Raw genomic sequence first — 25,660 nt, 5'->3', positions numbered from 1 at the left:
TATAACAGTATAGAGGAATTATGAGATTAAATGATACATAGAAAAATACAATGTTGGGTATAGAGGAAAGCTTAGTGGGGTGGAATAGATCCTTTCCATTTAAAATTGCCTTACAGTTTAATGGAAGTATTTCGGATTGTGTGTGAAAACCCCACACTGTACCCCAGAAGTGCATTAATGTACATAGTTACCATTCAATTAAAAAAATAAAATAAATAAAATAAATAAAAACAATTAACTATACCATATATGGTTAGGGTGTTATCACTGATTAGAATTCAATCTCACAATATATTTATAACAGCAAAACCTATTACAAAAAGAGGGATGTGTTGTGGCAGGTGCCTGTGGTCTCAGCTACTTGGGAGGCTGAGGCAGGAGACTCACTTGAGCTCAGGAGTTGGAGGTTGCTGTGAGCTGTGATGCCACGGCACTCTACCCAGGGGGACAGCTTGAGGATCTGTCTCAAGAAAAAAGAGGGATGTGACTAGAGGGATGTGGGGAAGATAGATTTTCAAAATGATTTCAAAGAGTTCTATGAAACAAATTCTTTTCTAACACAATTATTTCATTGAATAAAGTCCTAACTATGCACCAAATTAGAATGTTTGTAAAATTCTAAAATACTTAGATTTTCCTTCATTTACACAGTAACTGATAAGAAAGATGAGGATTATTTTGTGGTGAACAATGAATACATTTCCTCTAGGTAATAGAAACAGTACCCATCAGTAACTTCTATAATTATGAACATATACATGATTAAAAAAAAACACATACTTATTCTTTGTATATTGAATACGTGTATTTAAATGTCCACATAACTCAAAGTGTTAAAAGGGATATCCTCCTTGGCAAACTGATAATTTATTAAGTAATTTACTGATTTCTCAGACAAAGATGTATTTTCCTGGTCTCATCTGTATTCCTCTTGACCTAAATATTTATTAAGATTGCTTCATCCTTTGCATCATTAGATAAGTCTAGGTCATCAAGTCTAGTTTTATTTACTAAGGTTGCCTCATACCTGATCTCCCTGATACCTAATACATAAACTTTGTCCACAACACTAAAACAAATCTGAACATGTGAACAATTCTTGTAAAACTCCTTTGACATGGCTCCTTTCATTTCCAACATACACTTCACCCATGTAAAGCTCTGTGTGTTTCTTCAATGCACCTTGACCTCGGATCTATAATTTCTGAAGGCTGTCTTCATCCTGACTAGAATTCTCTGCTAACTCTTCTACTTGGCAATTTCCCCTTTAGGGTGAGATCTAAGACCCAAAGCCTTGGTAAGATGCTGTCTGTGTTCTCCTACAACGTGTATAGATGTCTGTTTCCAATCTCAGTCCTCTACAGGATTTTCAATATTTCAAAAGAAAGAGATTTTTTTTTCCTCTTCCACCCCTGTTGGTCAAAGCAGTGCTTAGAACATGGAAGACATTCAGTGAATAGCTGTAGATCACTGTGCTAAGTTCTGTACATATTTATATGGTTGTTATATATTTCAATGTTAGTATTTAACTATAATTTTTCTAAAATACATAGATGTTTAAAATGTGTTTACTTGAGGGGAGAAGGTTGAAGCTTCTAAGGTGCCTGGTGGGCTGGGGCACAGGAGCTATGAAGGGGTGTGAGTAGGAGGCTAGTGAAGACCCATGGTAGGCCTGAAGAAGAGTGATGGCCAAGACCACCTTCCCTGCACCATGCTCATAGAGGATGTGGATGCCCTCAATTTCTGGCTGGCCAAGTTACTGGAGCCAATAAATGGATTCTCATGAGCCTTGGTTAGAAATAAATAGCTAAGGTGGGAGGAGCAAAATGGTGGCCAAATAACAGCTTCCTTGCAACTGGGCACCATGAGACTGGAAGAGAAGACTTCATGCATCTCTGGATGGTGGGATCTGCCCAGAAACATCCCTTTGGGAACACAAGTAGTCAGCAAGAGACTTCTGGACCCCATGAGGAGGACAAAGGCAATGGAAAACTGGCAAGTGGTTGTGTGTGCTTGTTAGGTCCAATCCCACCAGCAGCTGACTCGTCAAAACTCTAAGCCAGAGGCATGCAACTTAAAGAGCAAGAGGAAGTGAAGGAAAATTAGGGCAAGGAAACAAATAAAGAAAACATTCATGAGGAAGGATCATCAGAAAAATCCTGGCAACCGAGGGATGGTGAGGTAGCTACTGCAGAGGATTCCACATATAAAGAAGTTTTAGAAATTATAGAAAGGGAATTTAGAATACCGATGATGAAAACAATGAAGGAAATGATGGAAACAATGAAAGAAACTGCTGATAAAGTGGAAAATGACCAAAAGGAAATCCAAAAACAGAATCAAATAAGAGATGAACAATATGAAGAATATAGAAAGGATATAGCAGAGCTGAAGGAACTGAAGCAGTCAATTAGGGAACTTCAAGATGCAATAGAAACTATCAACAACAAATTAGACCATGCAGAAGAAAGAATCTCAGAGTTAGAGGACAAAGCTCTTGAGATAACTCAGGTAGTTACAGAGGCAGAAAAAAAGAGAGAGAAAGCAGAATGTTCACTGACAGAATTATGGGACTTTATTAAGAGTTCAAACATATAAGATATAGGTATTCCAGAAGGGAAAGAATAATGCCCCAGGGGAATGGAAGCCATACTAGAGAATATTATAAATGAAAAATTCCCAAATATCACCAAAAATTTCTGACATACTCCTTTCAGAGGGATATCGGACCCCATGTTGCCTCAACTCTAACAGAGCTTCTCCAAGACACATTGTGATGAATCTTTCCAAAGTCAAGACAAAAAAAAAGATTCAAGCTGCCAGGAGTAAGCGCCAGTTGACCTACAGGACAAATCCATTAGGATGACTGCAAACTTCTTTAAAGAAACTCTTCAAGAAAGAAGATAATGGTCATGTATCTTTAATCTACTTAAACAGAACAATTTTTAGCCCAGAATTCTATCCTGCTAAGCTAAGATTTAAAATTGACAGAGAAATCAAATCATCAACTGATATGCAAACACTGAGGAAATTTGCCCCAAGACCAGCTCTACAGGAAATACTTCAATCTGTCCTGTACACTGACCACCATAATGGATCAACAGCAAAGTAAGAATTAAGAAATTAAAGGAGAGAACCTAAGTTCCACAATGATGCAAAAGATAAAACTAAGGAATGAACTACCATGAAATAAGATGAATAGAACACTACCACACTTATCAATTATCTCAATAAATGTTAATGGCTTGAATTTTTCACTGAAGGGGAATAGATTAGCTAATTAGATTAATGAACACAAGCCATCCACTTGCTGTCTCCAGGAAATGCACCTACCTTCAAAAGACAAATTAAAACTCTGAGTTAAGGGTTGGAAGACAATTTTTCAGGTGAACAGAATTTAGAAGAAAAGTGGGGTTGCAAACTTATTTTCAGATACATGTGGCCTTAAAGCAACTAAAGTCAAAAAAAGACAAAGGTGGTCATTTTATATTGGTCAAGGGAAAAATACAACAGGAAGACATTTCAATTCTAAATATTTATGTACCCAACTTAAATGCTCCCAGATTCTTAAAACAGACGTTAGTCTAAGGAATATGATATCCTATAATACCGTAATAACAGGGAACTTTAATACTCCTAATACAGAGCTGGATGGATCCTCTAAACATAAATTAAACAAAGATATAAGGAACTTACATGAGAAGCTTGAACAACTGTGCTTGATAGATGCATATAGAACACTCCATCCCAAAGATAAAGAATATACATTCTTTTCATAGCCCCATGGAACATCCTCCAAAATTGATCATATCCTAGGACACAAAACAAACCTCAACAGAATCAAAAAATTTGAAATTTCAACTTGTATCTTCTAAGACCACAAGGCAATAAAAGTGGAACTCAACTCCAACAAAAACATTCAAATCCACACAAAGACATGAAAATTAAACAACCTTCTGTTGAATGACCGTTGGGTGCAGGAAGAATAAAAGAGGAAATCATTAACTTTCTTGAGCATAACAGCAATGAAGACACAAGCTACCAAAACCTGTGGGATTCTTCAAAAGTAGTTCTGAGAGGAAAATTTATCACTTTAGATTCCTACATTTGAAAAATAGGAAGAGAGCAGATCAACAAATTTAGAAGCCGTCTTATGAAATTAGAAAAGGAAGAACAATCTAATCATAAACCCAGCAGAAGAATAGAAATATCCAAAATTAAATCAGAGATCAATGAAATTGAAAACAAGAAAATCATTCAGAAAATTAATGAAACAAAGAGTTTTTTTTTTTTTTTTAAATAAATCAAATAGATAAACCTTTGGCCAGACTAACTAGAAATAGAAAAGGAAAATCTCTAGTAATCTCAATCAGAAATGATAAAGGGGAAATAACAATTGATGCCACAGAGATACAAGAGATCAACTCTGAATACTACCAGAAACTCTATGCCCAGAAATTTGACAATATGAAGGAAATGGATCAATATTTGGAATCACACCCTTTCCCTAGACTTAGCCAGGAAGAAATACGGCTCCTGAACAGACCAATTTCAAACACTGAAATCAAAGATACAATAAAAATTGTTCTAACAAAAAAATTGTTTTGGCCCAGATGCTTTCACACCAGAGTTCTATCAAACCTTCAAAGAAGAGTTTATTCGCCTGCTGCAGAAATTATTCCAAAAAATTGAGGATGAAGGAATCTTCCCCAACATGTTATACAAAGCAAACATACCCTGATATGAAAAACAGGAAAATACCCAAATAAAAAGGAGAATTTCAGACCAATTTCACTGATGAATATAGATGCAAAAATTATCAACAAAATCCTAACCAATAGATTACAGCTTATCATCAAAAAAGTTATACATCACGATCAAGTAGGCTTCATCCCAGGGATGCAAAGCTTGTTTAACATATGCAAATCCATAAACGTTATTCACCATATCAACAGAAGCAACAACAAAGACCATATGATTCTCTCAATAAATGCAGAAAAATCTTTGATAAAATCCAGCATCCTTTTCTAATTAGAACACTGAAGAGTATAGGCATAGGTGGCACATTTCTTAAACTGATTGAAGCTATCTATGACAAACCCACAGCTAATATTTTACTGAATAGAGTAAAACTGAAAACTTTTACTCCTAGAACTGGAACCAGACAAGGTTGTCCTCTGTCACCATTACTATTAAACATAGTGCTGGAAGTTCTAGCCAATACAATTAGGCAAGACAAGGAAATAAAGGGCATCCAAATAGGAGCAGAAGAGGTCACACTCTCCCTCTTTGCTGACAATATGATCCTATACTTAGAAAACCCCAAAGACTCAACCACAAGACTCCTGGAAGTCATCAAAAAATACAGTAATGTCTCAGGATATAAAATCAATGTCAGTAGCCTTTGTATATGGCAATAATAGCAAAGATGGGAGACTAATTAAGGACACAACTCCCTTTGCCATAGCTGTAAAAAAAATGAAATGTCTATGAATACCCCTAACAAAAAAGGTGGAGGGATTCTATGAAGAAAATTATGACACCCTAAGAAAGGAAATAGCAGAGGATATTAACAAATGGAAGAACGTACTATGCTTATGGCTGGGAAGAGTCAACATTATAAAAATGCGTATACTTCCCAAAGCAATCTACTGATTCAATGTCATCCCTATTAAAACACCAACATCATATTTTCAAGACTTGGAAAAAATAATTCTGTACTTTGTATGTAACCAGAAAAACCCCTATATAGCTAAGGTAGTTCTTAGTAATAAAAACAAAGCCGGGGGCATCAGCATACCAGATTTTAGGCTGTACTACAAAGCCATAGTGGTGAAGACAGCATGGTACTGGCACAAAAATGCACACTTAGACATTTGGAATCAAATAGAAAACCAGGAAATGAAACAAATATCTTATAATCACCTAATCATCGATAAACCAAATAAGAACCAAGAACATACATTTGGGGAAAGATTCCCTATTCAATAAATGGTGCTAGGAGAACTGGATATCCACATGTAAAAGACTGAAGCTGGACCCATATCTTTCTTCACTCACAAAAATTGATTCAAGATGGATAACAGACTCAAATTTAAGGCATGAAAAAATAAAAATCCTCAGAGAAAGCATAGGAAAAACACTAAAAAATATTAGCCTAGGGAAAGACTTCATGAAGAAGACTGCCTTGGCAATCACATCAAAAACAAAAATAAACAAGTGGGACTTAATTAAACTGAACAGCTTCTGTACAGCAAAGGAGACAACCATCAGAGCAAATAGACAACATACACAATGGGAAAGGATATTTGCATATTTTGAATCAGATAAAAGCTTGTTAACAAGGATCTTGTTAACTAATCCACATGAAAAAATCCCATATATCAATGGGCAAGAGACATGAATAGAACCTTCTCTAAAGAAGACTAACTAACCAACCAAAAGAATGGCTAACCAACATAAGCCCTAATTATTAGAGAAATGCAAATCAAAACTACCCTGGGATACCATTTAACCCCAGTGAAAATGGCCCACATCACAAAATTTCAAAACTGCAAATTCTGGTGTGGATGTGGAGAGAAGGGAACATTTTTACACTCCTGGTGGGACTGTGAACTAATACAACCTTTTTGGAAGGAGGTAAGGAGAAACCTCAAAGAACTGAATCTAGACCTCCCATTTGATCCTGCATTCCCATTACTGGGCATCTACTCAGAAGAAAAAAATCCTTTTATCATAAGGACACTTGTACTAGAATGTTTATCGCAGGTCAATTTATAATTGCCAAAATGTGGAAACAGCCTAAATGCTCACCAACCCAGGAATGGGTTAACAAGCTGTGGTACATGTACACCATGGAATACTATTCAGCCATTAAAAAAGTGGAGACTTTACAGCCTTTGTATTAACTTGGATGGAAGTGGAGCACATTATGCTTAGTAAAGCATCACAAGAATGGAGATGCATGAATCCTATATACTCAAGTTGTGAGCTCCTGTTCCCTCCACGCTGTTTCTTCTGCCTTCTATTCCCCTGCACTGTGGGTGAGCTCCTGTTCCCCTGCCCTCTCCCATTTCCCCACCCTATGGGCAACCTCCTGCCCTCTCCTGTTCCCCCACTCCTCAGCCCTATGGGCCTTCCCAGCCATGTTCTCATGCTCTCCAGAATTTAAAGAGGCATGGAAAGTCACAAGTTTCACAAAACCCCCAAGTTCTCAGTAGATGAACAATGGCAGAACACTGACCGAGATGTGATTAATTACTGTTGTATAACCATAACCATTGTGATTTAAGATGTATCCATCAATCAATTATTGTTATATAATCATAACCATTGTGATATGAAACTTATCCATTGACAACCAAGCTGTAACCCTGCCAATGGCAACATTCCTCATCCCCCTCTGCTTGCTTAAGCTACTCAGAGAAAAAAAAGGTATAAGAGACAAAAAACCCTACCCTTTAGGTTCACTTGTCTCAGAACAACACCCCTCTGCACAGGTGTGAATAAATCACCAATTAATAGCATCTGAGTGGGTCCGAGTTTATTTTTCCATAACCTCAAGGTTATTTCACTCAATTTTGATATGAAGACAATTAAAGGCAATTAATGACACAGAGGGGTTGGGGAAAGGGGAGAACAGAGGGAAGGAATATGGAGGGAAGCATGGGGGAAAGAAAGAGCAGAGAGAGGGGAGGCGGGAGGGGTGGGGTCTTGGTGTGTGACACATCTTTTGGGGGCAAGACACAATTGTAAGAGAGACTTTACCTAACAAATGCAATCAATGCAACCTGGGTTCTTGTAACCTTAATGAAAAAAATAATACCCAATAATAAAATAAAATAAAATAAAATATATTTACTTATGTTTCTAAACAGTACATGGGAAGCGATATATTGAGAAACTTTCATTTCGTTTTTCTTTCTATATAGTCCCATCTGTCTGTCCCAGGAAATGTAAATTGATTATTTGGCTGTAAAATCACATGATAATAATGCAAGAAGTGTCTGTCAGTTTCCTGAGTGATTTTTAAATATCCTTAGTGACAACTTCAGGAAATAGCAAAGAAGAAAGAGGAACAGAAATCAACACTTTTTCATTTGTAAGCTTAAGCTTCTTATGAAAATAGAAAAGTAGGGAAAATAAGTTGAAAAAAATTAACTTTAGAAACCATTAATCTATTGAACTTCTTTAAATTTAGAATAGAAAAGAGCTAAACACATTTTAAAAATATGGTTCCCTTGCCATCCCTGTTATTTTAATACAAAATTTTTTAACTTAATGAACTCCTTACAGTTAATTTGAAAACTTGATGATGACCCGGGTTAATGCCAAGATTTGAAAAGGGAAATAAAAAAAACCCGAGACAGTAATATTTGTCTCAAAGTATGTATATATGTTGTATCTCTTCTTATCCCTAGTGAAATAAAATTTTTATAATAAATACTTACATTTAATTAATGCTTTGCATTTAATAGAGTGAATTTCATATCCATTATCCAAAAACTTAGATAGAAAACTGTGAATATTTAGAAAAATTCATGCCAAACCATAACATCAAAACAGGTTTTTCAGATTAAAGAAAATGTAAAATTATATTTTACTGATAATATAAGGAAGAAATATTTTTGATGAAAAAGTATGATTCCTTTTATTTTTCACCTTCACTTAGTTTTCATAGACTGCACATATGTATTGGCAGATTATATTATATGATGAAAATGTTATAAGACCAATGTATAGTTTCAAATACAGAACAAACATATTTTTCCAAAATATTTTCTGCTATGAATGTTACTTTTGCATACCTATTTAAAACTTTAGACTACTTAAACAAATAAATCATTACAAATGACAAATTTTAAAGTGTAATGAATTTTCATAAAAATTATTCAGGAATATAAATACATTGAATAGAATATGGGAAAAAGTCAATGCCCTTAATGTCCTCAGCTAACAAGATAGTTAAATATCATAGTTCAATGTCAGAAACACTATGAGTTGATTCACATCAACTGAATCAAAGAATTAGCCATGAGGATTCAAACTGTTGAAAGATTTCAAATAGCCAGGCATTGTGGTAGGTGCCTATAATCCCTGCTACTCTGGAAGCTTATGCAAGAGCCCAAACCACCTTGGCACTGTACCGAGAGTGACAAAGTGAAACTCTGTCAAAAAAAAAAAAAAAAAAAAAAGCCAAGAAAGAGTTAAACCATATGCTGTGATAGAAACAAATGAAAGTTTTACTAAAAGCATTGCAATCTTGTGCTCACTTCAGCAGCACATATACTAAAATTGAAATGATACAGAGAAGATTAACATGGCCCCTGCGCAAGTATGACATGCAAATTTGTGAAGCGTTCCATTAACTAAAAATAAAAAAAAAGAATTGCAATCTTGTTGATTCTAAAGAAGTGTGTAGCATTGAATGAATTGAAATCCCTCCCCCCCAAAAAGATATTTTCAGTATCTAACATTGATACTCGGAGTTAACAGAAATATTTGATTTATACTGTGGTGATATAATTGCAAACTAAATTTACTTTTTAATATTAAAAAATATTTTAATATTGTATTAACAACATAATACTTAAAATATTTAATATAATAAAAGAAATATTAAATATATAATATTAATTTTTAATTAAAGATGATAATTTACTTTTTATTGCCCCTTTTCTTACCTCTACTTCTAGTCTATCAATAAGTATTCTCAAGTCTGGTCTTTTCCAAACCATTAACTGTAATCCTTCCTTTACTATTTCCAATATTCTTACTTTAATGCTGGCGTCGTGTCTCCACCAGTAGTGTTAGCTCTTTGGGAGACTGAAGCAGAAGAGTAAGTTGAGGCCACAATTTCAAGATGAACCTGAGCAACAGAATGAGACCCTTTCGCAAAACAAAACAAAAACAAAGCTACTTCAAGGAAAACAAACGAAAAAAAGTCTTACTTCAAAAATGACTTGCCCTTTATCTCCACAATAGTGCACACCTATATTTCACTTCTATTCCTCTTAAATTTATTCATAGAACTGTTTCTTCCCATTAGAAAACATAATTTATTTTCTTCCTTCTCATAAATTACAAAGTCCATTGGTTCTCTCATGGCACTAATATTAAAATAATTATTCTGACACACAAATCCATATAAAACTTTATAAATATGTGAGCTCTTCATGTTTCCTCTTATAAATGACATAAGAAAACCAATAAAGGATAACACCATGGTGTAGATGGAACAAAAGAAAACCAATAATGAGTAGCATTGCATGGAAGTCAAATTCCATGAATAAAGAAAAGAGTATAAATTGCTAGAGACTCATCAATCTAAGAAATTAGGTGACGTATTTCAAGACTATCTAGTGTTTACTTGTTTGATGATTTATGCATGCATTTATTTACTTATAAATAAATTTGTCCTCCTTATTAGAAAGGTAAACTCTGTGTGAGTGAGGAACATTTCCCTTGGGTACATTTCTCAACACCCAGTGCTTGATACATAGGAAATGGTCACTACTTATGAAAGTAGTCCACATCAGTTGGTAGGCATTTGGCTGAAAATAATAAAATATTCTATCAAAAACAATGACTTATGCAAAATATACTTTCTCACATGTTTAGAAATCTGAAGGCAGGGAATCTGGAAGATACCTAGTTACTTTCATCTTTGCTTCTGCCATCCTTCTATTTCAGAAGGATTTCTCTTTAGTCACAGGAAGGCTGCAACAGCATCTTCAAAAGAGAGGTGATTCTTTTCACTCATTTTATTTAATTGAAGATAACGACTTCATCTAAATGTTTTTCAATTGGGTAGATTGTCCAAAATTGGGTTACATTTTGCTGCCATAAAGGAGTTAGAATAATGTGTATGTGGTATTTTCATTTCTTTTCATGGAATGCAGACTTCTCTAGCAATTGCAAAAAATGGAGTAGAATATAACAAGGAGTTAGGGTAGCAACAAAATCATCGGGGTGTGTCACTTTTAGCAAAGGCTTGTGGCTTATGTGTTCACTGAGTCTTAAAATTTCTGAAATAGTTTGCTCTTATAACTGCCCTATTGTTTGACTAGGTACGGAATTCCGGATTGTGAAGATTACATTATGTCTATTTGCAAGAACTCCACTCTTACTCTGATCATTATTGTCTCCTATAGCTTTTAGCTTTAAATCTTTGATATTGAAGGCATTTTAACATCCTGATGTATTTTTTTATTTGAGAAAATGCTTGTCATTTAACTCTATCACTAATATCAAGAATCATGTTGGGGTGGTGCCTGTAGCTCAAAGGAATAGGGCACTGGACCCATATGCTGGAGGTGGCAGGTTCAAACCCAGCCCTGGCCAAAAACTGCCAAAAAAAAAAAAAAATAGAATCATGTCACTTTTCAATTCCAGAATAATTTTCAGAATTACTCGTAAGTATAGTTTGCAAAAATTCCTTTTATCTTCTTCATAATGAATTCCAATTAGACATATATTCTGGAGCATCTTAAAATAGTCTTTGTTTCTCTTAAATTTAATTTTTATGTGTTTGTTTTATAGTTCAAAAAAATTTCTCCTTGGCTTTGTCCAATTTACAATATAGATGTAAATTTACATTTTGATGTATTTGACTCATATTACTTCTTTCTGTAGGAAATTATACTAAGAAATGTAATTCTGAATCCTACCTGTGGATTTGCAAGTCTCTTGTGTACAACCCTTGGTCACTTTCCTTCCATGTGCTCTTGCCTTCTTCTTTCCTTCTTTACTACCTCCACTTTCCCTAAATACCACCAGTTTTCTACAGCTAGTTAGTTGAACAAATGTCATTTGTTTCCCAATGTTCATGGTCTGAATACTTACATAACTATTTCTCAGCGGTTAGATTCTCTACCTCATCATAGCAAAACACACCACTGACAACGAAATTCTGGTTAATATTTAACACTTTTCTCTTAAGTGAAAACAAAGAAAAAAACAAAAACAAAACCTCACAATATGGAGTAATGTGGAGATTTGCCAATTTTAATTGATGTAAATAATACTACTAGCTGATTTCAAGTTAACAGCATGACTTCACTGAATGCAGATTTAGGAAGAGATTCACCCCATTAACTCTAGTCAGTTGGTAGAGCACACCATGAGCTCAAACCATGGCTTTTCAAGTTCCATAATTTTTCAAAATTATATCAGTTGATTTGAAATTTCCCTTTATAAATTTGAATTGACATATCTTGTGTCAGTCTTTCAGAATCAAATGTCATAAATTATGAAAAAGAGCTTTGCATATCAAAACAATTATATAAATATGACATTATTATTGTATTCAGATTCAATGATAAAGTATATTGAATCTTATTTTAGTGCTGTCATTTGTGAACAACTGTTCTTCAGCTGGTAGAGTTAAGAGAATGACTTCATTTCAAAACACATTCAGAGATTTTCGTTATACTTTAATATTTGATTTATTTGTGTTATATTCTTCTCAAGTTTTAGGCAATAAAGCTAAAAAGTTGGGGAAAAACTATTCTGAAGAAAAAGTAGCATATATCACAATAAGATTTAAAGAATATTATTCTATTGCACCCATATTTTAGAAAATCAACTGAATCCATACTATCTAGAATGAAAGGTACATTTGCATTCTGTTCATTGAGTAAAACCTTTATGACCTGATAAGGACTTTGACATTGCTCTGAGTAATATTTAGAGTAAAAGAAAAAATGGGGATTCAATCAATAACATCTTGTGAAACTCTAATTTTAATTAGATATAATATGAATATTGTGTTTTGGTATAAAATGTTTTATTGCCCATAGGTCATAGTAAAAAATATTTTGTGAAAAAAATTAATGTTGTAGACACTGAAAATAAAGATACTAGTTGTTTTCAAAAAGTTCATAGAAAATCATCCTGTATTTTGAAAAATGATGCATGGATTTAAATTTTTTTATTGCCCCAAAATTGACTCACAAGTTAAATTAGAACAGTCAACTGACATCATTCCAACATGAATAAGATATTGGAGTTATCTGACAATGATTTTAGAGTGTATATGACAAAAATAATTCAATATGAAATGATAAATTATCTTTAAACAAATGAAAAGTATAAAAGTTTAACAAAGAAACAGAAGTTAGGAAAAATAACCATATAGAAATCAAATAACTAAAAAAAAATATCAAAATAAAGCAAAAGAAAATCTTACTGCATTTTTTTAATCTTTTTTTTATTGATTGGGATTCATTGGTGGTACAAAGAATTAGATTACATTGATTGCAGTTCTTAGGTAAAGTCTCTCTTATAATTGTGTCCCACCCCCAAAAGTGTGTCCCACCCCCATAGTGTCATACACTATGATCCCCCATCCCACTTCCTCATTCCTCTACCCACCCCTTTTTATCTCATCTACTGCCTTAATATTAGAATTGAGTACGTAGAATTCTTGATTCTCCATTCTTATGATGCTTTACTAAGAAGAGTGTCTTCCACCTCCGTCCAAGTTAATACAAAAGATATAAAGTCTCCATTGTTTTTAGTAGCTTAATAGTATTCCATGATATACATACACCACAGCTTTTAACAGGAGAGTAGAGACAGAGGATAAGAAACAAAGAACTTGAGAATAGAAAAATAGAATGTACCCCAACTGAACAAGAAGTAGAAATTAAAGAGAAAATAACTCAAACACTTAGGAACCTATAGCGCAATAATAAATATCCAACATTCACACCATTAATCCAAGTTTGAGAAGATAAAGAGTGAGGCTCAAAGAGTATTCAAAAAGTAGTGGTTAGAACTTCAAACATTTGGTGAAAGTTATAAAATTACAGATTCAAGAATCTGCATTAATTCCAGACAAGATAAATATAAAAAAGCATAGCAAACCACATTATAATTAAACTTCTGAAAGCTAAAGAAAAAATAAATCTGAAGGCAGGTAAAGAGAAATGATGCCTTACCTATAGAAAATGTCAATAGAAATACCATTAATATTCCCATCAGAAATCATGGAGGCCAGAAGGAAGTGAAACAATATCTTTCAACTATTAAATGTAAAGAAATATAACAATAAATTCCATTTCTGGTGTTGTCTTCCAAAAATGAATGGAAAATATAAACATTCCTATAATACAGAATACTATCAGAATTTTTCACTAGCAGACCTTCCTTCTGTGAACTGTAAAAAGGAAAGGATAAAAGAAGGCATCTTGGAGAGTTGAAAGAAATAACAATGGAAAGAGCAAAAATATGTGCACATTTATTACTATAAATTGATAACCCTGTTCATGAGTTTCTTTATCATAAGTGATGATTAAAACAATAACACCATATGATATTCAAGGATATTCTACTTAAAGGTAGAAAAGCTAAAGGACATAAAAGGAAGCACTGTTTCTGTATTGCCCTTGAATTAACAAACCATTGACATGTAAGCTACTGTATGTCAACTACACAAAGCAATGCACTCAAAGCACTATAAATTAATCAAGATAAAAATTTGAAAAACAATTTAGTTAAGTTATATGAAGGCAAGAATAAAGAAGCAGAAGGATAACCAAAAGAGGAAAGGAGTAGAAAAAAACAAAATGGATGGGCGACGCCTGTGGCTCAAAGGAGTAGGGCGCTGGCCCCATATGCCAGAGGTGGTGGGTTCAACCCAGTGCCAGCCCAAAACTGCAAAATAAATTAAAAACTAAATAAAATGGGAGGCTTAAACCTCTACCATTAATTACTTCATATGTATGTAAATGGTCAAAATACACCAATCAAAATAAAAGATGGATAAAATGGGTCCAAAACAAACCAAATAAAGCCAACTATTTATAAATACACTCACTAAATCATCAAAGAACAGTTAGATATAAAGTAAAATTGTATCTATCTATATGCACACATACACACACACATATAATCATGCAAATCATTAATTTTACAAAATGCAGGAATGGCTACATTAATATCTGATACAATAGACTTCAGATGAAAAGCAGTACTGCAGACAAAGAGGGACAATGCATGATAATAAAATTCACCAGGAAGACTTGATTATGCTAAATACTGATTGGACAACAGACCTCCATAATAATGAGGTAAAACTGACAGATTTGAAAGGCAAAATAGAAAAAACATCCAAAAGTATGTTTGAGAGCTCTAACACCTTCCTTTCAACAAATAATAAAATGATTAGACAGAAAATTAGAAAAGATATAGACGAGCTGAATGACATAAGCAACTACCAAGAGCTAACTGACATTTATAGAGCATTGCACAAAATCACCAGATACACATTTTTTTCAAGAATCCATCAAACAAACCGTAAGTTAGACCATATCCTCGTACATAAAACAACCTCAACAAACTAAAAAGTTGAATTTATATAAATATGTTCTTTCTCAATAATGGAAACTAGAGATCAGCATGAAAGGAAAAAGAAACTACGCAAACTCTTTTATGTTAAACAGTACACTTGTAATTAGCCTGTGCTTTAAAAAGAATGTGTCAGAAATATAAAGTAAACCACAGTGGACATATAACAAATACATGAGATGCACCTGAAACAGCACTGAGAGAATTTAAGGACTAACTAGTCACATTAACAATAACAATTTTCTCAAATTAATAACCTATTTTGCTACATCAAGAAACTAGAAAAAAAAAAAAGGACTAAAATATTCCCCAGAGAAGCACAAGACAGAAATAATAGATGAGGGAAATATATGTTAATAAGAATACCAAAACTAACTAAACAAAAAGTTGATTTTTTACAAAGATCATAAAAGGAAAAAACAAACTAGCAAAAATGATGAAAAATAAAAAGAGAAAAGGTTCAAATAATAAGGAGAAAAGGTTCAAATAATACAGAGGATATCACTACAAAACTAAAAATGTATATATGCTCAAAATTTGACAACTTAGAAGAAATGGAACACTAACTGCCAAAACTCAACCAAGATGCAATAGATGAACTAAAAAAATCCTATAGCCATCAAATCATGAATTTAGAATTAAAAATGCTCAAAAAATTAAGTATCCATGTTTAGATGAACTAAATTGAAATTCTATTAAATATTTCTTTTTAAAAATTACCACCAGTTGTGTATAGTTTAATTCAGAAAGAAGAAAGTAGAAGAAAAAATTTCCATGACATTTTCAGGCCAATATTACACTGCGATCAAACTAATCTTTACAAAAATAGTAAAGAAAAGAAAGTATTAAGACTTCAATCTGTCATGAAATCATATTTAAAAAATCCTCAGAAAGACAGTGGTAAATGAAATTCAACAATTTATAAAAGAATTATAGTCCATAACCAAATACTATTTATTTCATATATGCAAGCCTTTTCCAACATTCAAATATCAATCAATATATCATATCAACACATTAAAAAACTAAATGTGGTCATATCAACTGACACAAAAAAAGCATTTGACAAATTCCAATATGCAATTACAATTATGCAAACACTCATCAAGTTAGTAGTGTGGGGAATTAACCTAACTTGATAAATAGCTTCTGTATTGAATCTATAGTTAACATCATATTTGATGGGTAATGAATGAATTCTTTTTGTCTAATATTAGAAACAAGGAAGGGATGTCCACTATTACTACAGATGCAATACAGTACCAAGTATTCTGTATATGATAAATACAATATTGCAGTAAAGAAAATAAACATACACAGATCAGAAAGGAAGAAATAAAATTCTCTTTATTTTCATATTACAGAACCCTCAATATAGGAAATTTCAAGCAAACTAGTAAGAAAACCATCCCATTCTTAATAAGCAAATTGAGTAAGTTACAAGATCAAAACAGAAAGATTAACTGAATTTCTATCTGCTGACAGTGAACATGTGGAATGGAAATTAAGAGCACAATATTATTCACAATTTTTCCAAGAAAATGAAATATTTAGGTACAAATTTCACAAATATTTAAGTATACACTTAGGTGTAAGTATAACTTACATTCTTTTTATTTTTTTGGCGTTTTTTTGCCAGGGCTGGGTTTGAACCCACCACCTCCAGCATATGGGGCTGGCACCCTACTTCTTTGAGCCATGGGTGATGCCCTAATTTATAAATTTAAAAATTGAAAAACGCCAAGCAAAAAGATCTGAAGAAATGGAGAGAAAAACCAAGTCCATTAACTGGAAGTCAAGATAAGAAAGACTTCAATTCTATTCAAATTTGAAATAATTTTAATACAACTTTTATGAAATAGCAGATATTTGTGTAGATAGAATAGATACAATCAAGACTATTATAAAGTTTATATGGAAAGGCAAAGGCAAAGGAAGTAGGAAAGATAAAATAATTTTGAAAAGGAAAATAAAGTGGAAGTCACCAGTGTAGCAAAGTACAAAACTAATAATTTGGCTGCAGTAATGAAGACTATGTGATATGGTGGAAACAAATACATGGAACAGAATAAAGAAACTTAAAATCTACTTACACAAATATGTCTATCTAATTTCAGAAAAAGTTGCAAAAGCAACCCAATAGAGGAATGAAAAAAATGGTGCGTGAGTAATTGCAAATTCTCAGGCAGAAAAAAAAAAAAATTCACCTAAAACTGATGCCTTATACAATCTTAAAATAATCACAGACTTAAAAATGTAATGTTGAACTATGAAAATCTTTAAAATTAAAGGAAAATCTTCAGGATATAGGCCTAAGCAAAAAGTTCTAAGCTTAACACTAAAGGTAGAAATAGTAAAAGGGGAAATTGATAATTCAGACTTTAACAAATTCAAAACTTTTGCTCTGAAGTAATCCTGTTAAAAGGATGAAATAAAAAGTTTCAGACTGGTAGAACATATTAGCAAACCTCATATACAGCAAAGAACTACTATCTAGAATAAATGTAAATACTCAACAGTAAAAATACGTAAATAAATGCAATGATCAAAATATTTGAACAATACTTATCCAAAAGAGATTTTAAAAAATGCTTCTCAAATAAGCATAAAAATCTTTAACATTTTTAACCCTCAGGAAAATGAAAACTAAATCTCAGAATGATTTAAACAATCAGTGACTGGCAAAAGATGTGAAGAAACTGAATTATTTACATTTGTAGTGGGAATGTAAAATAGTGCACCCACTGTGGAAAATAGTTTGAGGTTCTTCAAAAAGTCAGATGTATTATAGTACTTCTATATGACTCTGCAAATCTAGCCCTGGTTATATACCCCAAAGAATTGAGTATTTGAATGAATAATTATGCATAGATATTTGTAACAGCACTAATCACAATAACCCAAAGGTAGAAATAACAGCACTAATCACAATAACCCAAAGGTAGAAATAGTTCAAATATTCATTGCCTTATAAATGTATAAACAAAATGTGGTATATTCATATGTAGTATATTATTCACTCTAAAAACGAAAGATGTCCTACAATATCAACAAACTTCAAAACATTATGCTAAGTGAAAGAAGCCAGATGCAAAAGATCACATATTTCATTATTCCATTTATAGGAATTATGAAAAACACCTAAGCTCACAGAGACAGAGAGTATATTAGTGATTACCAGCAACGGGGGAAGAGAGAGCTGGGGAGTGATTGCTTACTGGAGATGGACTCTCTTGGAGGGGTGATGAAATGTTTTGGAACTAGGCAGAGGTAATAGTTGCACAACATCGTGAATCATCCAATGGCCCTAAATTGAATACTGTACATTTTAATATGGTTAAATTTTACAATATGGAAGATTTTCTGCAATAGGAAACATAAAGAAAGAAAAAGTAAGATTAAATATGCAACTACTATACAATTCAGAAATTGCACAATTAGGCATTGACTCCCAGAAAAAAAAATACAAAGTCCTATATATAAGCTTATATCAGCTTTATTCATAATACTCAAAAATTAGAAACTACCCAAAACTCCTTCAGTGAGTGAATGGTTAAACAAACTGTTACATCTATAGCAGGTGATGCTACACTGAAATAAAAATAAATAACAATTGATAGATGCAGCAATGTAAATGAATTTCCAGAGAATCATGCTAATTAAAACAAATCCAACTAAAACTATACTCTTTATAATTCCATTAATGTACTATTCTTAAAAATATTATAGAGAAAGAAAACAGATTAGTGGCATACAGAGTTGGAAGTAGGGGTTGGGAGGGAAATGGTGTGGGTACACAATGGCAACTCAGTGTAATGCTTTATTGATGAAAGCATTAAATTGTGATTGTATCAGCATTAACATCCTGATTATGGTATCATATTGTTTTAAATATATTGTCATTGTGGCAAACCTGGTAATGGATACATAGATCTCTTTGTTTTATTTCTCACAACCCCATGTGATTTTATAATTATCTCAAAATATAAAGTTTAATTTTAAAATGTAGACAAACTCCTACAACAAATAATAAAAGCAGCACTGATCAATCTGTTTTTATAAGGACAAATTGAACACAAAAAATAAATCCTGACAAGGATATCATAAGAATGACAAGTCAGCAGACCTAAGCATATATACAAAAATACTCAACAAAATAATAGAAAAGTAAATCCAAACATATATTTAAAATAGTAATACCTTTTCACTCAGATTACTTCTAGAAAAGCAAGCTTGGTTTAACATTTAAAAAAATACTAGGTCACTTGCCAGCAAGTTAATAAACTACTCTTTCCTTCCCCTGAAAAAAAAATTAATTATAATAATATCTTGCCAGAAACTTTATGACATTTCACCTGGGTGTACAGATCCTTCTAAAACGGGCCCACACTCTGTCCCTGGCCCTCAGTATCACACTGGAGAGCTTCCCAATTGGCTTAGACAGGAACAGCTGTAGAGACCCTGGCCCTGCGTCCTTTAAACTCTGCCTATCTTCAGGTCCTGGAGGTCCTGCTGTTGAGAGTGGAAGGGAACAAGAGAGAACCCAGAACCAAGTGCGCTCCCCACCACAGGGCAGAACTGCCAGAGAGGACTGATTGACAAGTATCTCTATGCCATGCGGTTCACCGATGAAACTCTGATGGAGATCATGAATCGCTTCAAGGATGAGATGAAGAATGGCTTCTCCTGGGACTTTAATCCAATAGCCACAGTCAAGATGTGGTCCTTTCTTGATGGTTCTAAAAAGGGAGATTTCATTGCCCTGGATCTTGGTGGGTCTTCCTTTTGAATTCTGTGGGTGCAAGTAAATCATGAGGAAAACCATCATGTTCACTTACCTGTAAGATTCGCATTTTCTTTCCCTCTCCAACAATCCAAAAGAGACAAGGATGAGCTGTGTGTCTGGTATTTTTAAAGAAACATCTGCTGAAAGTTAAAAAAAAATATTAGTCATGTAATCTATCAAGTAGATAAAGGAGAAAATACATATAATCATTTCAATAAATGTAGGAAAGTCATTTAATAAAGTTCAAAATTTATTCATGATTAAAAATAACTTGTTTTATATACTTTTATATATGCATATAACATTAAATTTAATACAAATTATTTAAAAACATCAGCAAACATCATACTTGAGAATAAAATGCTAAACGTGTTCTTTTGGAGATCTAGAAGAAATCCAGAATGACTGTATGACTTCTTTTATTCAGTATTGCACTATATTTCCTAGCCAGTAAAACAATAATAAGTAAATAAAGTATAAGCATCATAAAGAAAGAATATAGCCACCATCATGATATTAAAAAATTCCATATTTCAACCCCCAAGGAATGTTCAGATATTTTATTATAATTAATAAGTACTTGACTTTGAGAACTTTAGAATTATTCCAAGGCTGGTTATAGAAGTCATCAATGGCAATCTGGTCTATGTGCTTTCTCAGATACTTCCCACACAGGAAGTCTCATAATACGAAAGTCTTTCCCAAAGAATCTAGCTAACTTTCTCTTATTAAAACTTTTTTACTATTTAACATAGCTTATCTATAGTGAAAATGACAAAGCAAGAATGTACAGCTGAATTTAGCTCAAAGTGTATCTTCTGTGTAACAAATAGGTAGAGTAGTAAAACAGCTTGAAGTGAGATAGTGAAATAGGACATTTCAGCCCTTGTCCCCCACAGAAACATCAATTTGAACAACTATCCATTCACAAAAATATCTTCATAAGAGGTAAGAAAGAAAGGTGAGAAATTACCACCTGTGATGTAATACAGAAATAAACAAAGACGCATTGAAGAGGGAAGGAGGGACAGTTAAAGATTACCTGTGTCACCCCATTCCATAGGCAGCAGGGAGTGGAGAGAGAGGTACATTCCACTTAGAGAAAGGATAGGGAAATGAGCACAGTTTTTTCTTGGATTCCAGCTCCAGGAAGACCCCTATGGCTGGAAACTTCCAGCCAGTACCTGTGGATTGAGCCCACAGGCCCAGTGCCCAGCCAGATCCCATAGCCCAGGCTCCAAGCCTACCAGCAGACTCAATCTCCACGCCAGTCCCAGCACCATGTTAGAATCCAAAGACCCAGCCTCCAGACTTGCCCAGTGCCAGGCCAGCCCCTATGGTTCCCAACATACTCACAGAAAGAATTTCTAAGGCCTGCCCTGGTACCAGGTAACCCTAGGCCAGACCTGTCGGGTGGACTCATTCTCTCGGCCCTGTTCAGCACCAGGCCTACCCCAGTGCCCTTGGGGCTTACCATCCCAGCATCAGGCCAATCCCATAAAGTTAGGCTGTAGGCTGTCACCAGAGCTAGGATATTTCCTATCCCTAGTCATTAAGCCAGCAGCCCTAGACACAGAACCCAGGCCTGCCTAAGGTTTCAGACCAGTTAAGAGGCAAGTCAACCTCCACGGCTACTTACTCCAGGCCTGCTCAGTGCCAAGCCAAGTCCCATCACTTCATGCTCCACAGGTGCAGGAAGTAGGCCCACTCATCAGACCCAGGGTTCAAGATTATCCCAGTGGACCCCAGCATTTAGACAGGCCCTACAGATTAATGCTTCTAGAAGATTCTGTGGACCCAGCTTCCAAGCCATCCCTTGCCATCTCAAGATACAGAACTACAGGTCAGCCCTTGAGACCTCATCTCTAAGGCAGCACCCACAAATCAAACCTCTAGAATCCAATGGACCCAGGTACCTGGCTGATCCCCATGACACCAGGTCCTAGCCCAGTCCTCTTAGCCTCCACCCCTGCAGGCTCAGACTCTGGGTCCATCCCAGTGAACCCAGCTTCCATGCCCATCCAACACCTGACCAGCCTCTTTAGACTTAGACTCAGGACATTTGCCAGTGCCAGGTCAGCCCCTCTGGACTCAGGCTTCAGGCCATTCTTCACAGATACAAGTCTCAGTCCTGTCCTCATGTATATAGGCTTCAGGCCCACCTATATGAACCCAGGCTCTATGGCCACCTGGGTACCCAATCGACAGGTCTATTACCACTGGATCCAAGATCCAGGCCTAAACTTGCAAACCCAAGTGTTGGATCCACCCATCTGCTGATCTAGGGACCAGGCCAGCCTACCCAAAGAATCCATCAGCAAGTTCACTTACAGACTGTGCTAGATGGTCTGCCCAGAATCTCTGGACAGGATGACTGGTGAAGGGTTTTCCCAGACAAATCTGTCTTTAGCAAGAGAGTAAGAAGACAAAACTATTAAAAATAATAGTTATAATAATTTTTTAAGAGATATACAATTGCATAGAAATTATTTAAATTATGACTTCAAAAACATAGAACGTGTGGGGAAGATTAAGTAAATGTGTAGAGTTATTTTATGCAATCAATATTAAGTTATGCTAACTTACAATAGCCTATTATAAATACAAGATGTGTGTAAGCAAAAACCTATAGTTACATACATAAAAGGCAAAAAGTAAGAAAGTAAAATGTACTCCTGGAGGAAATCACACAAGAAGGACAGAAAAGAACAAATGATCTACAAAACAACCAGAAAACAACTAACAAATTAGCAATACTAAATCTTTAACTATCAAAAATAACATTGAGTATATATGGATTAAACTCTCTAATCAAAATACATAGAGTGGCTGAATAGATAAAACAAACAAAATTAAGACCCAAATCCAAATATATGCTGCCAAAAAAAGACTTACTTTAATGACACAAACAGACTAAAAGTGAAGGGATTTAAAAAAAGATATTCTATGCAAATGTAAACCAATATATAGCAGGGGTAGCAGCTATATCTATTCATGGCATAAAATAGACTCTAAATCAAAAACTTTTGCCATAAGTGACAAAAAAAGGTTATGTTATAATGAAAAAAAGAACCAATTCATTAAGAAAATATAACAATTATAAATGCTATACATGAATCCAACCTTAGAGAACCTAGCTATATAAAATAAATATTAATAGATTTAGATGGAGAGACTATAATACAATAATAGTGAGAGACTGCAATACTGCACTTTCAGCAATGAGCAGACCATCCAGACAGAAAATTTGCACTATCCTTTAGACCAAACGGATCTAACAGACACGCACAGAACATTTTATCAATAACAGCTGAACATATATTCTCTTCAAGCTCATATAAACATTCTCCAGGACAGATCCAAGTCATGACATAAAACTAGTCTTAACAAATTAAAAAATTGGAATCATATCGATATCTTTTCTGACTACAGTGGTGTGTAATTACAAATCAATAATATAAGTAAAATTAGAAATTCACAAGTATGTGGAAAGCAAATAACATGCTTCTCAACATATGATGAATCATATAAGAAACTAAAAGGGAAATTTAAAAATATCTTGAGACAAAAATGGAAACACAATGCGCTAAAACTCCTGGGGGACACCAAAAGCAGCTCAAGGAGGGAAATCTACAGCAATGAGTGTGTTCGTTCCGAAAAGAAGGAAGATATCAAACAAACTAATTCCTACACCTATCTCCTACAGCTTAAGGAACTAGGAAAAGAATAAAGCAAAAGCAAATTAAGCCCCTTTTAAGTAGAAGGAAATAATAAAAAATAGCAGAAATAAATGAAATAGAGACTAGGAAAAAAAAAAAGATGACTAAACCTGGGTTGTTTTATTTAAAAAGATAAATCCAATAAATGTTTAGCTAAGCTGAGAACAAAGACATAAAAACTAAAACCTCTACTAAATATACTGTTAGAACTAAATAAATGAATTCACTAAAGATACAGGATACAAAATCAGCATCCAAAAATCAGTAATGTTTCTATATACTAACAATAAACTATTTGAAAAAGAAATCAAGAAAACAATTCCATTTATAATAGTTTCAAAAAAATAAACTACTTAGAGGAATAAATTTAGCCAAAGAAGTAAAAGATCTGTATAGTGGAAACTACAATTAATTGATGAACATTTTACCAATAAGTGATTCAGAACCTCACAGACCAATTATTTGAATATTGGCTCATTGTATTATGTAGTTCTAAATGTTTCCTCTTTTTATATTAAAATATCAAAAGAAAATTACATGTGTCAGTATCACTAGTGATCCAATTTAAAAAGTCTTTAAGAATTGGAATGCTGCCAAGCTCTTGGTTATAGATACAAGTTTTCCAAAATTCTTAATTCATCATGAGTTACAAATACTGCCATTATTTTCCTTGAAGTCTGCCAAATGATGAAGCCGGAATAATTATTATTTGCTTCCCATTTTGTCACAAAAAAGTAATTTTCTCTGTATTTTTAAAAAGGTATATATGATTTCAGTAAATGAATGAATTGCACTGGCTTATGTGAAATTAATGTTTTATTTTTCTGCAAGACTACATGCTGTGATTTGTGCCAGCACTTTCACCCACTGAAAAGAACTGAAAAAGACAAGTAACACCTGCTATTAAGAAAGTAGTTTTTAATCTCAAGTATATACATAATGTGAATGTGTTTTGAGAAACATTCACAGTGTGGCCAAAACTAAAGCATGAAATTATTCTTGAAAAACTCTTTATTAGGTTTAATGTACATAATTAAATATACAACATATCTCTTAATGTTCATTCCATTGATACTCTGTAGCTGGAAAGAAGATAGCCTACAAATCCTATAAATTCTTTTTTTAAGTATATAGAGTCAAATAATTATTATTTGAGAGAACTGGAGTTTTGGAGCTTTTTTATTAATAAATATATAACATTTCTCAAGTACAGAGAGCAGCGGTGAAAAAATAAAGGAAGAAATTTGAATGCTCAAAGAGTTATTCAATAATTATGCAGTTTACACTACTTATAAAAGTAACATAACTGCTAAATAACACATTCTTATAGCTTTGAATGCATATTCCTTATGCATAAATATAGTACAATTGTACAGAAAATGAAGAGTAGTGCAATTCATTATGAAACAAGTGTTTACAGGCTTGATTCCATTTTTCTTCTTCAAATTTTCCTCTTAGTGTGAAAGCATAGTTTTGTCATTGAAGTATTACTATGTAACAAATGTTAAACCCAGGTAACCCCACAAAATGAGAAGACATAAAAGATGGAAGTTTATATGCCAGTGTTTATTCTTACAGCTTCCCCCCATTCTATCCTCTAAAGACATAATGGAATAATAGCATGTACAGAGAGATACATGAATTTCAGAATTGAAAAACTTTGAGGACTGCTGGTCTGAAATGCTCACTTACTAAAGAAACTAAAAGTATCCCAAGATGGTTGATGTGAAATATGCTCAAATCAATAAGATGTACTTGGGGCCTTTTGAAAAAGAAAGTAATGAACTAGGTAAAATATCAGTAG

The 25,660-nt window shown here is 33.7% G+C and overlaps 1 non-coding gene and 1 pseudogene across 1 annotated transcript; both read left to right on the top strand.

Moving 5' to 3' along the window:
- Window positions 1-9,264: 9,264 nt before the first annotated feature.
- On the top strand, window positions 9,265-9,371 carry LOC111727933. Its single transcript, XR_002775358.1, has one exon. It is a non-coding gene; the product is annotated as a U6 spliceosomal RNA (small nuclear RNA).
- A 10,595-nt stretch (window positions 9,372-19,966) lies between these two features.
- LOC100946434 overlaps window positions 19,967-25,660 on the top strand; it is a 41,657-nt pseudogene continuing 35,963 nt past the window's right edge.

This window comes from Otolemur garnettii, unplaced genomic scaffold, assembly GCF_000181295.1.
Source record: "Otolemur garnettii isolate 467f Iridium unplaced genomic scaffold, OtoGar3 scaffold00131, whole genome shotgun sequence".
NCBI classification, from domain to species: domain Eukaryota; kingdom Metazoa; phylum Chordata; class Mammalia; order Primates; family Galagidae; genus Otolemur; species Otolemur garnettii.
This window is presented reverse-complemented; position numbering and strand designations above follow the sequence as displayed.